Below are 17,278 nucleotides of genomic sequence, written 5' to 3' on the forward strand. Positions count from 1 at the left end.
GTCATCCTGGCTTATTAAATGTTGCCTGATCTTTTAAAAATGGAACTTGACAGCCAGCCACAGGCACAAGAGGACTCCTGATTAGCATTCCACTGAAAACAGCACTGTACCAAGCATTCTCTCCTCCTTTTCTTCCTGCAGTGTTGCTGTTAGGTACGACCAGACTGTGCTCTACTTCTGTGTGGGATTCCTGGTCTGAAATTGAGTGGTTTTGGGCATATAGGTTGCACCTCTAAAATCCGGGACTCTTGGTTCTGGGAACATCCATGGTCTGGCAGGCCCACGGATATTGCTGGATCAGAGAACCCCAGCTGGCCAGGGTCAGGGGCTGGGCTGGCAGTGGAGAGTGCAACCCTGGCGGCAGCAGGCCATCATGGTGGAAAGCAGCGCCCCTGGCTGGGGCTGATAGTGTGGAGGGAGGCAGCTGGGCCACACAGCAGGGAATGCAGTCGCGCCTGGGCTGGGGGCTGCGGGGCATGCAGCCTGGCTAGGGCTGTACAGCACAGTGGAGAGTGCAGCTCCGGCCAGGGCCAGCACAGCAAGGAGGGCAGCCCTAGCTGGGCTGGAGACAGTAGTGCCTAGTGCCCCCAGCACAGTGGGGGAGCCCAGCCCCATCCCCAGACAGGAATGCAGCCCTGGGAGGAGCAGGGCTGACAGCCAGGGGCGGGAAGGGGGAGCCTTGACTGCCCCTGGTCTGGCATTTCCATGGTTTGGGACTGCGCAGGTCCTGAGGGTACCAGACTAGAGAGGTCCTACCTGTATTTATGTACCATTGTCATGTACTGTAGGATTGGCAATCTCGATCTTGGTCACTAATTAGTTCCTACTTCTAAAAATGCTTTTAGTTCTTGATGCATTTAGGGATTTATAATTTAACCTTTTTTTCAAAATGGTCTAAACCATACAACTCTTTGTGTATAGTAAGTATTTGCTTTCTTTGCTGCCATTCTGTTCATGCTGGGTGTATGGAAATGTTCAGGTCCTGGCTAGATAAAGTAATGTTAATTCTAATTACAGCAGTTTTCCTCAATGGCTGTCAAATGTTCTGCCCCCAGGCATTTGTCTCCTTCAATTATTAAACGTTGGCAGATCCTTCAGACATGAACAGCATGACGCTCACTTCAAGAGGAAGCATATAGAGGTGTGAATGGGGAGACGAGGTGTTGGGGGCATAGATATGTAGAAAGAGTTGAATCTGGAGCTTGTTGCATTACATTTTTGTGTTGGCTTTGAAACTTGGGTGCCGTAGTGCTGGTGATAAATGATCAATGGAATATTAACATACACACAAGTGTATACTTCAGTAATTTGATTAAAGATGGATTTTGCCTTGGTTTCCATTTGTGTGTGTGCAGACGTCATTACTGCCTAGGAGAACAAATATTACTGGAAATGTAAGTTCTGTCATGCTGTCAAGGTTATTCCCCACTCTGGCACTTCGAGTGCAGAAGATGGGGGCCCAAGAGAGTCTTTACAAATACCCTGCCACTAAAGGCTTCTGTTTAAAAGATTCCCCATGCTCACAGATTCCTTGACTTTGGCTAGTATGCTGTCCCCACCCAAATGCAATAACCCCTTGAAAGCCAGGAAGACACATTTGGGAGTGTCTTCCTGTGGGATAACCTCCCTCACGAGAGAGCTTGAAAACAGACTATAATATCTTAATAACTGACCTTAATAACTGACATCTAGCAAAACAAAGATGATATTTGGTAAGCATGCTTGGTTACTAGGTGTTAGAGAGCAACTAAAAAAAAAGCAGATTAAAGCACAAAGAATTGTTTCCCTGGCATTCAATTTCAGTTACAGTGTACAGGGGGTTTTAAAATCAGCACAGAGAAGTCCCACAAACCAAGAATAATAATAAAAAAAAACCCGGTTGTGTCTGTCTGCACTAGGGCCATAAGTGATTAGTCAACTATCCAATAAGCAAAAGCTTATCAGATAGTCGAGACGCTATTTGACTAGTCGCTCTCCCCCCTCCTCCCCGCTGCTACCTCTATCACAGAGACAGCCGGGGGGAAGAGGGGAGAAGGTGGTACTGGGGGGAGCTGGCTTAAAAGCCAGTTCCCCCCAGTTCTGTGGGAGGGCAGCAGGGGTGTGGCAGCATTTCAACTTTGAAATGCTATGAGAGTCCCTGCGGGAGCTCTTGGACATTTCAAAGTTGGAACGCCTTATTGAGCCCGGGGCCAGCCCCGCTGTCCCCCGATTCCATGTGGCACTTCCACTTTGAAATGTACAAGAGCCCCAGCTGGCCCCAGGCTCCCTGCTGGCTCCGGGCTCCTCTCTGCGTTCCAACTTTGAATTGTACAAGAGTCCCCACTGTGGCTCTTCTACTTTTCAACGTAGAACCATCCGCATGGAGCCCGGGGTCAGCAGAACTGCCCATTGGCCCTGGGCTCCATGCAGTGTTTCAATCTTTGAAATGCACAAGAGTTCCTGTTGGGGCTCTTGTACATTTCAAAGGCGGAACGCCATCGATTATTTGTTTAAATAATCAAAATTTAACATCCCATGTCTACACATTCCCTGTCTACGCACATCTGTTGTTCCAGGTTCTGTTCCTTTTAGACATAGATCTTGCTGAAAATTCCATGTCAGGCTCCAAGACTTACTCCATCCATCTCTCTGTCTCTCTCTCTCAGGGTGTGCCTTTTTTAAAAAAAAAAAAAAAAAAAAAAAAAGCTTCACCTGCATCTAGACTGCTGTCTTTTCAAAATTAAATCAAAAGAACGCAGCAGTTTTTTCAACATTGGTAAACCTACTTTTACCAGGAAGAACACCTTTTTTTGAAAGAGCTCTTTCAAAAACAGGCATTCTTGAACGCAAATGGGGCTTTTTAGAAAGAGAGATTCAAGATTGCCAAGGTGCTCTCTTTCAAAAAAGCGGATAGCTTTTTCAAAACTCTTGTGGCTGTTTTGACGATCTTTCGGAAGAGGCTTGTAGTCTAGATGTGCCCTCAGAGCTCCTGTTCTCCTCTCTCACACAAAGGAGACTGAATCAAGTAAAATTTTTCACTCTTTGGCTCTCTTGGCTCCCTGCCAACACTTCCTGGATACTCACTGTTCTGGGTTTAACCCTTTACAGGCAATTTAGTTACTGAATGCTGGGATGTCTAGAAAAGGGTCTAGAAAAGTCCCATCCATTAGTTTCCACTTTTGTGTGTGCAGTAGTCATTACTGTTTATGAAAGAATGAATATTATGGAAAATTTAAGTTCTCTGTGTCATGTAGATAGAAGAATTGTTTGTAACAATGCTAGTTTTCTCCCATTTCTTCATTACATTGTAGCCTGTGTCTTGGATGTGCTCTTTGAGGGCTTGTCTACACTACTGCTTAAACTGAAGTAACTTGTCTCTCTCCCACTGATATAGTTTGTCAAGTTCAGTACTAACCTCTATTAAGTGCTCTAATTATGAAGGTGTGTGTTTTTTGGTGATGTAGCCCTCTGTTCAGTAGGAATGAGACCCCATTTCATAGACTTTGGAGCCGTACCTATTTGGTTTTAATTTTTGGAAATGAGCCTGAGTTAAAGTAGTTAATTTTCATGAAAAGCTTTTTATTCTAATATAAGTTGAGAGATTTACTCTGCTGAGGCTAAATCTGAGTGCCATTGAAGTCAATAGTCAAACATCAGTGGGACCAGGATATGGCTCTTATGGATTTTATTGATAAGCAGTTACATAATAGTGAGATCATAATGTAGATTGTTTTTAATATTGGTGTAGGTGGTTGTTCCTGTGTGTTTGTGTGTGAAGTACTCCCAACTTCATCACATTACTTGAATGCCCTAAAACAGAAGGGGTGGTGGTGAGTGTATAACACATACAACTCCAGGGTTCACTCCTGCCTTTGACCACAATCCCAGTATAAGGAGCAGTTCATTGTTGCACTGCCCAAGGAACTCCCCAGGAGGGAAATTTTGACTGAGTCAATCTCCATCCCGATTCCCTCACGGCTCTGAGGGGGGAGTAAACCCATTGGATCTATCCCAGCACAGCTATGCTGCCTTGTGTGGAGCCAAGGCTCTGCCTTTTCCCTACCTCCCCTGCCTGCCTGAGCAGGAGTGTGTGTATAGTGGCTCTGTTTATACGGCGGGGCATGTTGCACCCCTTTACACCCACGTATTGGTGCCCAGGACCAGTATGTGATGGCTGTGAGAGCAGCAAACATAAAAGAGAGGTGTTTGTTGCATTGTGCATTTGTGAGTTCCACTCTAGAAATCTCTAGTTTTAGAAGTAGGGTGATTAGCTGTTGTAATCACATTTTGGGGTGTTAAATTTTGAATTACTTTTCTGAATATTTCCACATTTATTCAGTGCTGGTCTTTCTCTTCTTTTCTTTTCACACAGTGCCCTTGGAAAATGTATTATAAACATAATGTGCACTTTCACTTGCACCGTGCTTCAGTTTCCCAATAGTGCAGCTACTGTTTGGGTAGTCAGTAACTTGTCTGTTGGTCTGTAAAATAGTGACATGGTATTAACGCACCCTTTTCTCCCATTGTCGTCACTTTGGTTGTTCTGTCGCTGGTACTTGCTCAGGAATATGCTTGTGTTGTGTGCCTGATGTTTGACCTGATCCTATAGTGATCTTGACTGCTGCTCCCCACTGAACATTCGTGATTGTAGGCTCAGGTGCAGCAGGCTGCAGGGGGATGGGGAGGAAGAAGTATGCAAGCTTTCCCCCTTTGTGCAGCTGCTGCCATGGCCACAGTCTTTTGCAGCTACTCTTAAGATGGTTGTTCCTGGCTCTGGTCTAGCAGGAGGAGAGCCTTGCTGCCTGCACACATCAGTCTCTAGCGGGTGAAAGGTTCAACTGCAGACACAAGCAGCTGTCTCTTCACAGCTGAGCTGAGTGTATGAGAATCTGTCTGAGAGAGGGGAACGTGTGACAGGGCTGTGAAATGCATCAATGTCACAAGAGAAACGTGGTTTTTTGGTAGCCCTGGTTCTTAGGAACTCCATTGTATTAAGCAAATGAGAGGGTAAATAAAATTGTATCTCTATTTGTGGTGCTATTCTTCTTCTGGAAATTAATTTTTTTAAATTAGTTGGTTTTGTATTTGTATTTACGCCTCTATTTAAATAGCAGATGTTGAAGGTACAAGAGGTAACTGTCCTTTCTTGGCAGCCTCCATTCTGTTACAATGCTTGAAGCTAAAATAATGTTTGCTATTGCTGCTACGTTGTTTGCTATTTTATATAGTATTTATTGTAAAATGACAACCCTGTGAGGATAATGTAAAAATACATTTTGTTCAATATAGTTCAACTTATTGTCTTTTAATACCTCTTGGAAATCTCTGCATTTATATTCTATGAAAAGGGGCTCAGTTCTCACTGACATTTATCTTAACTCTGCACTAATTTGCAATAAATAGAGTGGAAAGTTCATTAATTCCATTGTTTGTTTTTAATCTCTTTCATATGCTTTATTGTCTGTCTCAACCACTTGTAGCATTATTTATGCATATGTCTACCAGATCTGCATAATAATTTCAGAGAAGGGAGGATCTGCATGAGAATGCAGAACCGAGGACTCTGTCAAATGCACTTTTGTGCAAAATTATCACAGGAGTTTTTAGCCAAGCATGTGTAAAAGGTGGCTTTTGATATGGGGTATGTTTGCCTCTGGTGTATGAAAAGGTAAAAATGCTAATTGAAAAGGAAGGAAATGCCTTGTGGAAAGTTGCAAATTCTAGTTTTCCCAAATTCAAGTTTAGTGCTGTTAAATTCTAGTTTAGTGCTGTCATTTTCAACAACATAAAATCAAAACTGTTTCATACAATTCCAAAGGGGGAAAACCATAGAGAGCACTTCAGAACTACCTCTAAGACGTAGAGATGTTCAGTGTTTCTGGAATGAGGGTGCAACAGGATCCAGAGACAATGTCATTCCTATGACCCCCCGCCAGTTTTACAAAATTCCTGCCCTTGAGTTGTCCTGCTAACTCTTTAGACCAGATTTGTCCTGTTAGTGTTTTGTATCTTCTGAAAACTAGCAACAAACCCATTCAGACATGAGAGAAGTGATACAAGCCTGATATGAGGAATCATTGAGGCTCCCTGCTGTTCATGAGTCTGCAGCCTGATTTTAGAAGCGCAGCCTGTTGTGAGATGGTGTGCTGGAGGGATCAGGAGAAGTTGGGTGCCTGTTCTGAGGGCTACTCTAGGCTTTAGAGGTTGTGTGCCATCAAACTTCTCTACTGTGGAGATGTCTGATGTGAGAATTTGCTTGCCCATGGGCTGTTCCCTGGCTCTTCCTCTCTCCTTCATAATGTCTGATTTGTGTCCATTTATCCTTTGTCCTAGAGACTGTCCAGTTTGGCCAATATCCATGGCAGAGGGGCATTGCTGGCACTTGATGGAATATATCATGTTAGAGGATGTGCAGTTGTATGGTTGATGTGGTTAGGGCCTGTGATGGTGTTGCTAATAAAGATGTGTGGACAGAGCTGGCAACAGGGTTTGTTGCAAGTGTAGGTTCCTGGGTGAGTGTGTCTGAGGTGTGTTGTGTGGCTGCTGAAAAGGATTTGCTTCAGGTTGATAGTTGTCTGTAGGTGAGGATTGGCCTGTCTCCCAGGGCCTGAGAGAGTGAAGGATCCTTTTCCGGGATAGGTTGTAGATTGTCAATGATGTGCTGGAGGGATTTAAGCTGGAGGCTGTACGTGGTGATGAGTAGTGTTCTGTTACTTGTTTGGCCTGTCTTGAAGTAGGAGATTACTGGGTACTTGTCTGGCTCTGTTGATCTGTCTCCTCGTTTTCCCAGGTGGTATTTAAGTTTTAAGAATGCCCAATGCAGATCTTGTAGGTGTTTGTCTTTGTCAGTGGGATTGGAGCAAATCCGGTTGTATTTTAGGGCCTGACTGCGGACAGTCGATCATGTAATGTGTCCTGGATGGAAGCTAGAGGCGTGTAGGTAAGAATAGTGGTCAGTACGTTTCCAGTATAGAGTGGTGTTAATGTGACCATCATTTAATTGTACTGTAGTGTCAAGGAAGTGGATCTCCTATGTGGATTGGTCCATGCTAAGGTTGATGATGGGTTGGAAATTTTTGAAATCCCTGTGGAATTCTTCAAGGAACTCCTTCCTGTGGGTCCATATGATGATGTCATCAATGTAACATAAGTAGAGGAAGGATTCTAGGGCTGAGAGCTGAGAAAACGTTCAAGGTCATCCATACAATTGTTGGCATATTGTGGGGCCATACGGGTGCCCATAGCAGTGCTGCTGACTTGGAAATATTTGTGGGTGGGGATAGTCACATAGGTCAGCCACCAGGTATGCTATGGCATCATTTGGGATAGTTAGTTCTCAAGTATCAGAGTGGTAGCCGTGTTGGTCTGAATCTGCAAAAACAACGAGAAGTCTTGTGGATCTTCTCTGATGAAGTGAGTCTTTGCCCACGAAAGCTCATGCTCCAATAAACCTGTCTCTAAGGTGCCATAGGACTTCTCGTTGTTTGTTAGTTCTTAGTCTCCCTTGTTCTTACTGCAAAGCTGACCAAGATCAAGCTTAGGCTATTTAAGGAGTTTATTGAAGCTTATTGGTCTGAGAGCAAAAGAGGGAACCAAGTGATGGAGCCTGCTTATAATCACATCCAGTTTGTAATCACATCCTGTAAAGTGATGGAGGCATAACCAAAGACCCTCTTCACAGAGTTCACAAGGAGAGAGGAAGGAACCTGCAAATGCTCCTCATTCAAAAAGATGAAGCTTTTGTCTTGCTTGAGGCTTGAGAACTGAAGCGAGGCTGTCTGTAGGCAAATACACAGTGGAAGAGTCCTGGGAGTCTTCGTCAAACTGGAAGATGAACGTTATGGGAAGTGAGGCAGGTACAGTTTCTAGATCAATCCTCTAGAGCAGTGGGGGCAGTGGGAGCCCATTACTGTGCTAGTGTATGAGAACGGTTGTGTGTTTTTCTCCCTACGACTCTGGCACTTCCCCCCCAACTAGCCTGACTTGTGCTGGCTGCTGTGGTGCTGGGATGGAATGGTGGAAAAAAAGCAGCATTGTGCCTCAGAATGGGCAAAGCTGCCTAATGGGTGTTACATCAGAAGCAGAGTTGGAATGGGTAGAATCCTAGAAATCCACCATGTACGCTTTATATTTGTGGGTATCTGCATCTGTGGGTGGGGATGCAAATACCTATGGCTCATTTCTGCGTCTGTATCCGTATCTGCAAATACAAATTTTGTAACTAGAATCCTGCAGATTGGTGGGATAGCTGCTTTATATCTGCGGATAGCCACTGGTCATTATTGCAGATATAGATGTGGATGCGGATACTAATTTTAAGTCCGCACAGGGATCTAGGAATGGGGTTTCTCAGGATAGAGAACCAAGGGTAGAAAGTGGGCCCTTTGAAACTTTGCTGTTCAGTAGCAGACACTCTCTGTACCAGCTACAGGGCAAATTCACAGGGAAGGAGAAAATTAGAAAGTCTGAAAACACAGAGTTCTGAGGAACCTGGAGGCAAAGGATTTTGGAGAGATGTTTGTAATTCTTTATGTGCTGCCAGAGGTTGCTGTAAAGCAGGCTGCAAGGGAAAAAATACTGCAAGAGGAACCTCTTGTGCTACCTCTCAGCGGTTTTCCAAGCCTGATGAAGTAGCACTTCACCTGGAGGAAAGCAAGGTATTACTCCATAAGGAGGAGAACAAAGATTAAATTAAACGCTGTCGGGCATCTTACTTTACTTAAAGCTTTGCAGAAGTTTATGCAGGTTTTGGATAAAATTTGCTTGGAATTTTTTAATTCATTATCTTGTTTTCCTCCTCCATTTTACAGTCACATTTAAAAAGGCTATACAAGTCAAGCTGTTGTCACTGACTGACTGCACAGATTTGTTTTCATTGTTCAGTACTTTCTCTTTACTACATGGTTTGCCCTACATATTGGTTGGACGTCTTGCTCCTACTCCTCTTCCTCCCCCATTTTCTTAATGGAATAATGCTGTAGCATATTCAACTTTCTTCTTCTAGAACTTAAAATAGGATGGCCACAAATAGTTCTTCTACCACCAGGAAAACTTGTATTTCCAAGAAAATCAAAACTAACTGGAATACTGGGCATGGGGGAGAGGGGAGGAGAAGAATCCCTCATAAAAAGATGCCTTTTTTCCTAGTACCCTTACACTAATCTTTATTATTCAACTAAAGAGTAGCCAGGGGGGGAAGTTGCTTTGAAAGTATCTCTTGGAGACTGAAAACTAAACTATAGGTAGGACCTCCCTGGACCGGCACCCTTGGGACCTGAGCAGTCCCAAACCATGGAGTTTGCTGGATCAGGGCAGATCAAGGCTCCCCTCCCAGCTGTTAGCACTGCTCCTGGGTGCTAGTCCTGGCCACTGGGCTGTGCTCCCAGCTCCAGCCGGGGCTGCAATCCCCACCACACTGGCCCCAGCCTGGGCTGTGCTCTCAGATTCCAGCTGCACTGCCTCCAGACACTGCCACCAGTTCATGCTGCACTCCCAGGCGCCGGCCCCGCTGCCTCTGGATGCCGGCTGGGATTGCACTCCCCGCTGTGCAGGCCTGGGCTGTGCTCCTGACCCAGTGCTGTGCTCTCTGCAGAGCCCCAGTTGGGGCTGTGCCCTCACTGTGTTGGCCCCCCTGCAGCCATGCTGCTCTCCCCACTGACAGGCCAGCTCCTGACCCTGGCCAGCTGGGGCGCTCTGTTCCAGCAATATCTGTGGTCCTGCCAGACCAGAGAGTCCCGGATTGTAGAGGTTCAATTTGTATATGTAATTTATTTCTTCTGTTGCAGATTGTATGTTAACAAATGAATGGCTAATCTTTTTGTCCTTTGTACATGCTGTTGTAGAATTGTCAACTCTGTGGTATTAAATCATTACTGATTAACATGAGGAAATCTCCAGCCTTCTCACAAGTGCATATTCCTTTATTACTACCTATAACATCAGAATAAGTCTCATATGAACTGTTTTCCTTATAAATGAAAGCTGAGAGCTCCTTGCCTAAAATGACAACCTATATTTAAATTTCTTGGCATTAATTAAGAAAGGCGCTCTTCAGTCACCCATAGAAAATAATCTATTGAAAAACTATCATTTGTTAAGGAGAATGAGAGAGGGTGCATGTTTATCATGGTACCCTAGGCAATTAGCACTCAATCAATGTCATCTGCTTGATCTGTATGATAAGAGGGCATCTACCCACAGAATCTATTATAATTAAAAAATATGAGTTTCCAGCTCTTTGGCTGTCAAAAAAGCTTTCCCCATGCAAAGCAAGGCACTGGTGTATTGCGTATTGTAGTCAAACAGAATAAGCCAAAAGCACAAAGTGTGAACTTTCCTCATCTGTCTTCCTGCAATGCTAGCTTGAAATGTTATTAATTAGCATTTAAACGCAGGTACTGTGCAACTAGCAAAATGCCACACACTGAGTGTTTCTAATTTGAATTCTAAGAGTCAGGTCACCTGTTTATGATACAAGAGAGAGATGCTGACACTAGGGCTGTGGCCCCACTGGAGAGGTTTGTGAGGAAATCGTTGTTGACTTGCATAAGTCACCAAAACTGGAAACTTGCCAAACCTGTGTTTCTGCCACCTTTTGTCAGCATCTCATGGTCACATTGAGATGAGCATCCGCAGAAGGAGCAAAGCAATGTAGGCAAGCATCCCACAGCAACTGGTGTCCTCATCAGTCACTAAACACCATGGGAACATGCAAAGGAGTACTAGGCATTTAGGGATCAAGAAAAATGTCCTGTCAGCCACCTTGTTGCTTCCTAATCCTTCCCTGGGGTTTCCAGCTTACTTCTGTGCCAGTTGAATTGTCCTTGCTGCAAACTCCAGCCTCTGCTGTGAGAGATCCTGGATCCCAGACTTCTCTCCTGTGTTGTGTTCAGTGTGTTTAGGACATCACACCCTGCAGCAAAACTAATTATGCACTTAATTGCAGAGGACAATGTGAGTGACAGGGACAGCAACAAAGTGGCAATGCATGGGGCTGCCACTGAGCAGCTGTGCAGATAGAACATCGCTTTTGGGCTAGGAAACCAGCTCTGATTGGTGGGGTCACACTGTCACGTGGGGGGAGGAGATGAGGGGAGGACCAGCAGCTACAAAACTTTCAGTTGCGTAAAGCAGCCTTCCTGGAGCTGTGTGCTGAGCTGGCCCCTGAGCTGCGGTGCAAGGATGCATGAATGAGAGCTGCTTTCTCGACCAAGAAGTGTGTTGCAATTGCCTTGTGGAAGCTGGTGACTCCTGATTGTTACCGTTCTGTTGCAGTCAGCGGAGTGGGGAAGTCTATTCGTCAGTGTTTAAATCGCTGGGAACTCTGTGCTCAGCAACAATTGTGAATTTCCTTCCCTAGTCTTAGGAAATGTTCCACAAGAGGTGCTTACCTGAATAAGTGGAAAGAGTTTTCCATCTGGGTGGCCTCAAACATGTTACCTACTCAAGCACAAAAGACACTCAATGCTAGGCTGCATTTTGCACCTTCAGAAGTCTGGTATAATCTTTAGTTTCACTAAAGTGCATCTGGCTGTTGTCTAAGCCTGTCACCTTTGGATCCAGTGGTAAGATGATTTCATTCACTCTATCATGCCCAGGTTTTTATAAGGCCAAGACAGAGTTTCTGCCTATCACAGATCCAGCATCAACTTGGGATTTGAAGTTAGTGTGAACACTCATATTCCATACCTTCGGAAAGGGAAGAAAAAGATGGGTGCGGTCAGTAGAAAGGTGGTTTCACCTGGACATTGTATCTTTATGCTCTACACCTGCCTTCCTGTTCTTGCAATAGAATCTGGACTCCAAGAGGTGATGGAAGCAACCGAGGCAGCAGAGGAATCCACTCCCCTGTTTGCAGCCTCCTGCTCTGATGTGGAGGAGCACTGTGGGGAGGGGTAGCAGGGTGTGTGAATGCTCCAATAGGAACTGCTTTGAGAGAGTTCCACAGCCTGCGCTGCACCCATGGTGGAGAATGTACTAGGTCCGTCTTTAAGAACTCCAGTTCTGGGTAGGTAACCTCTGTGTACTGAAGATGTATCCGAGAAAAAAACTGGGAATATCCATAGCTGAAAAATTCCTATCAGTGTCATTGGTTTGAAATCTCAAGTTTAATTTTACTTGTTAGCCATTTCTGGATCATAAGCAGTAAAACTGCCTTCCAACTAAATGTTTTCCATTGTACTGATTTTTTCCCCCCAATAGGATTTGAAGACAGATAAATGATGTGCTAATGAATTATAATAGAAAAAAATAAAAGTACACCATGTCTCAAGAAACAGTTTGTCTTCTGTTTTCTTACATGGTATATTTTTGTATAACGCATAGAGTATTCTGCAGAACACGTTTGTATATTTATAGCTGTCAAAGCCTTTGATGAATTTTAATGCTAGAGCTGTGATCTTGGAAAGAAAAATGTCATCCTTTTTTACAAGTATTGTTGTGTATTATGTGCTAGTCAATCATAACATTTAAACAACCCAGAGGAAATTTTGCTCAGACTTATGGATGAAGGAATCCTGTGAATCTGGGAAAGCCTAGACTTGGAACACTATGAAACATATTGTGTATTGTAATAAAGTAGTGTCTGATTTGTCATTTATTTGCCCTAGGGTCCAATTGTCAGTCTTGCACTGAAAGTATTAAAATATCCAAACATGCTTTCTGGATGAATTGCTGCAATATGGACTGTGAAACCATGTAGTGTCCCTGATTTGTTGAGGTGAAGTGTAATTCTGTCTGTGGAGGAGAGTGTAAATAGTAGCACTTTGGAGAATCTGGCCTTGGTTTTCAGAAGTGTTCAGCATGCATAGAATCAATTGAAATGAATGGGTCTGTGAGTGCTCAGCATTCCAGAAAATCAGGCCCTTGTTGTAGCCAATCATCTCATGCCATTCAGTTTTATCCGTGATCCCCATATAGTCTGCCATATGAATACAGCTGAATCTGTCATCTGGATTTCCTGTCTGCCGTCGTTGGCGACCCTGTGGGTACTCCAGTGTTGGAGCACTCATGAGGGGAAGAATGGGGGGCTGGGTTAGGGATGTTGCTGAACTAGGAAAGAGCAGAGCCCTGGGGGAGCTGCACCCCGGTGCCCAGGGGAATGATGCCAGGGGGGAGTGGACGGGCTGGCATTGACCTCCACTGGTCCTGCAAATTCCCTGGTTTAGGTCTATCTACCAAGGATACAAGACCTGGGAGTTTCAGCCTGTACAATAGTATAATGAGCAGTGCCACTAACTCTGTTTCCTCTCTGAAACATTTTCCCATTTGTTGCATATCAAATAAAATGTTAATGCAGGTTGAATTTCTCTAGTCCAGCACCCTCAGGACCTGACTGGTGCCAAACCAGATGAGGTCAGTATTGTCTAGCAGCATTACCTAGTTCCCCTGCCTTTCCCCAGCACTGCTCTGTCCAAGGTACCCCTGCTAGCAGGAAACTAAGCCCCTCTCCCTCTAGAGCTGGCAGATATTGAGCTCCTGCTGCTCAGGATTCACCTTTCTCAGAACGCTTCTGCTGCTTCCTGGGCTCTTAGAAGACGTTTAGGGATAAATTATACTAAATAACAGCCCAGAACACTGAGAGCCGGATTCTACTGGCTGTAAACACACTTCATGGGACTGTGGGAAATTTGACCACACCCATAAGTGGGCATCTGGCTAGCTAAAATCATGCTGGACCATGGATATTGCGGGGCCACAGAGTGCCGGACTATAGAGGTTCAACCTGTAATTTGGCTGTGTAAAATGTTCTCAGCTCTGCCCAGAAAATGAGACAGGATTCCTGATAACACGTTTATTCAGACTAGTTCATGTACCAGTCTTCAAATAGGTGACCTATCCCTTGATTATGAATTTAACAAATCCACAAAATGTAAGTTCACTGTAAACTCTCCTTGGCAGTTTGTGAAGATTGTAGTTGTGCAACATCTTCAATGAAAATACAGTTGTCTAATTCTCTGAGACAGCTTGTTTAAAGATCTAGGTTAAGAAGGGCATGACATGCTCTTTTTAGGACTTACAAGGCCCAGTGGGAATGTTAATTAAATTCTGGCAAAAAGCCTCTTGAAAGTTGTCATGTGGTGAGAGAGCTTGGATCTTTTGTCAAAGAGCTGCAGAACACAAAAAAGGCCACCATAATACTTACTGCCACAGTAGTTAGTGTCACCATAGTTTCTTTGCTAAACCTAAGTTTCCAGTGGGTTCCTATAGCTATTCTTTCCAATTGGTTTTGACTCTTAATTTAACATGTACGATGTCACACACAAGCTGATTGATTTTTTTTCCTTGCAGCAAAATGTAAATAACCTATTCTCCCGAGATCCTTGTATGCCTAAGTGACACAATTGGAAAGAAATTTTGTTCTGACATGTAGGGGTGCTTCTGGCTGCCTTCATTTGTGGTTACAGTCAGAAAAAGTGCCTGAAATGAACAGCCCATGTTCCACGTTGTTTTTCCCCGAGGGGCTTCCATCAAATTTGCTCATTTTAAGTTTTATCTCAGTCACTTACATGAAAACCAGTATCATTTTTTTTCAGCTTTTTACTTAGCTGCCAACAGTGAAGACTTTGGGTACGTCTAGACTACATGCCTCTGTCGCCAGAGGCATGTAGATTAGGCTACCAGACATAGGAAAATGAAGCGGCGATTTAAATAATCGCCGCTTCATTTAAATTTACATGGCTGCCGCGCTGAGCCGACAAACAGCTGATCCCAGGAGGCATACCTGGGTGGTCAACAAATACCTTTGATGTCGACACCCGCGTGTCCAGACTATCGCTCTGAGCCATGTAAATTTAAATGAAGCGGCAATTATTTAAATCGCCGCTTCATTTTCCTATGTCTGGTAGCCTAATCTACATGCCTCTGGCGACACAGGCATGTAGTCTAGATGTACCTCCAGTTACTAAGTTGGTAATTTTGTTAGAGACAGAGTAGATTTGCATGTATTTTTCCACAGCTAACTCAGTTAAATCTATGGTGTTAATAGTAAAATCACTTTGCCAAAGTAGTTGGGTAGAACCGACATACTCTGCAGTTATTATGGTAATTTTTTCTGAACATCCCCAGAATTTCTCAGTCTGAAATATTTTAGCTTAGACACTTCAATCAGAACATGTTTTAATATAGTTTTATTTTAATATTAGTGTTCAAGTCTTTTTAAAAAATTGTTTACTGATGCGGACAATTGGATAGTGAAGGAATTTTTTTTTTCAGCTGATAGAAGCAGTTTTGATTTACAAAGACCGCTTCTTGTGAGGCAGTTACTGTGTTCAGCGTATACAGTTTATTAAACTAAAAAAAGTACAGAAATGTTTGTATTTTGATTTTACAACATTAGCATGACTAAGTTAGATACTTGACTGGTTAACTGGTAAGCCTCTCCCATAAGCCGAGCCACTGCAGAGTCGACTCTGCGGGAGACTGACAGGAGCATGTACAGAATGAGGCGTACAGGACACCACTGGGGGCTATCCTTAGTGTTCGATTTGGGGGTCTACACTAGACCCACTAAATTAAACGCTAGAAGATGGACCTCTGGAGGGTCAATCTTCTCCGTAGTGTAGACAAGCCTGAAGGGGGTGTGTGCAGTTTTGAATCACATCCTAAAATGCATAAGAATCTAATGGATGTGTGTGAAGTGAGAGAGAGTCCTTGTCTGTATTCTATAGACATGGGTGTTGTGTTGATATGGGAGTAACTCATAGTTCTTAGAGTGGTGTCCCTGTGGGTGCTGCACTCAGATCTTGGTGCGTCCCTGCGCTGGTGATCAGAGAGTTTTGAGTGGCAGTGCCCCTCGTGGGGGCAGTGCAGCTGGGGTGCTGCTGGGTTGGTCCCGTAGTGCCACCCGTCACCTGAGCGGCGCTGCAGAACCAACCTGGCAGCACTCCAGCTGCTCTGCCCCCAGCTTCCTCAAGTCAGCTGCTGGTCAGTTTCAGCAGCGGCGGACTTGGGGAAGGTTGGGGCAGAGCAGCTCCAATTGTCCGGCTGGCTGGAGCACTTCCAGGTTCCAGTTGGTGCTGGACTATCAGGAGTGCCGGACCACTGGATGCTGGACAATTGGAGTTTTACTGTATTACTCTACAAGAAGTTCAGGATAAACAATATAAATTACTTACGATATTGCAGCCCTCAGTATCCTCCAAAATAGCTTTACCTATCAATGAAGCTATTCTCATACCTTCAGACGCTTTGTGGCAAAATCCAGCTTCTCTCCCTTGGTGTTCACACCTCCTCATCAGCTTCTAGAAGGGAGCCTCATCCTCCCTGACTGAATTGACCTTGTTATCTCTAACCTTACTCTTGATTGGAACCTTTTTCTTATGCCTGTATATTTATACCTGCCTCTGGAATTTCCACTACATGCATCTGACGAAGTGGGTCTTTGCCCACGAAAGCTTGTGCTCCAATAAATCTCTTAGTCTTTAAGGTGCCATGGGACTCCTTGTTGTTTTTGCAGATTCAGACTAACATGGCTACCCCTCTGATACTTAGTTATTTATGTTTCCTAGTGTAGGCTTATGGATCCAAACTGGGGGGCTGGGAGGAGGGGTGCTAAGGTAGGATTTAAGAGGTAGCATCTTGTACTACTGTCTCCCCTGCTTTGGATGTCTATAGGACGTGTCTGGGTTGCATGGGGGGAAGGACACTGTCTATCTTGATGCTTCATCAGCAGTACCTTCACACCAGGAGCTTACAAGGAGCATCAGAATTGGCGCTAACTCTTAGTACCTCAGGAATCAGTAGCAACCTATTTGTACGGTTAGACAGGCTTGCTGACAGGTATTTTGAAATAAATTAGCAAAACAAATGCAACTGCCATGATTATACTGTGTTGTTTTAGCAAAATATGCAGAATTTTATGTTTTGTGAAGAACTTTCATAACTTTTGGTGCAGAATCCCCCCATGTTTATGGTACTCGGCATATTTCAGTAGACTTAATATTGTGGTCAGATGCTCAGTTTGGTAGTGGTGTGTCTGTTGCTCGTTAATTAGGACTTTATGTCCCTCCTTGCTCAGATAGATGACAGTACTGCTTCTTAAAATGTCCCAGGAATGGGAGTGCGCAGAGGCCACTCAAGGATGAAATGAAGGTTACTCATTTTGTAACTAAAGCTCTCCGGGTGGGTCTCTGGTCATGTTTCCACTTACCTTTCCCTCCTCCTAGTTGCTGTCTCCGATCTAATCAGTTTTGCTGAATGTCCACAACAAACAAAATTAAACGTGGATTCTATAACATCACTTCAGGGCATTAACAGGCTTTGGTGCATATTTTGAGTGCTTAACGGGTTAACTATCAGC

General features: G+C 44.2%; 1 protein-coding gene across 7 annotated transcripts in view; it reads left to right on the forward strand.

Moving 5' to 3' along the window:
• The window catches only part of NEO1 (neogenin 1), a 304,427-nt gene that overhangs the window by 85,461 nt on the left and 201,688 nt on the right, over window positions 1–17,278 (forward strand). The window lies entirely within an intron of this gene.

The sequence above is a fragment of the Pelodiscus sinensis genome, chromosome 14, assembly GCF_049634645.1.
Source record: "Pelodiscus sinensis isolate JC-2024 chromosome 14, ASM4963464v1, whole genome shotgun sequence".
NCBI classification, from domain to species: domain Eukaryota; kingdom Metazoa; phylum Chordata; order Testudines; family Trionychidae; genus Pelodiscus; species Pelodiscus sinensis.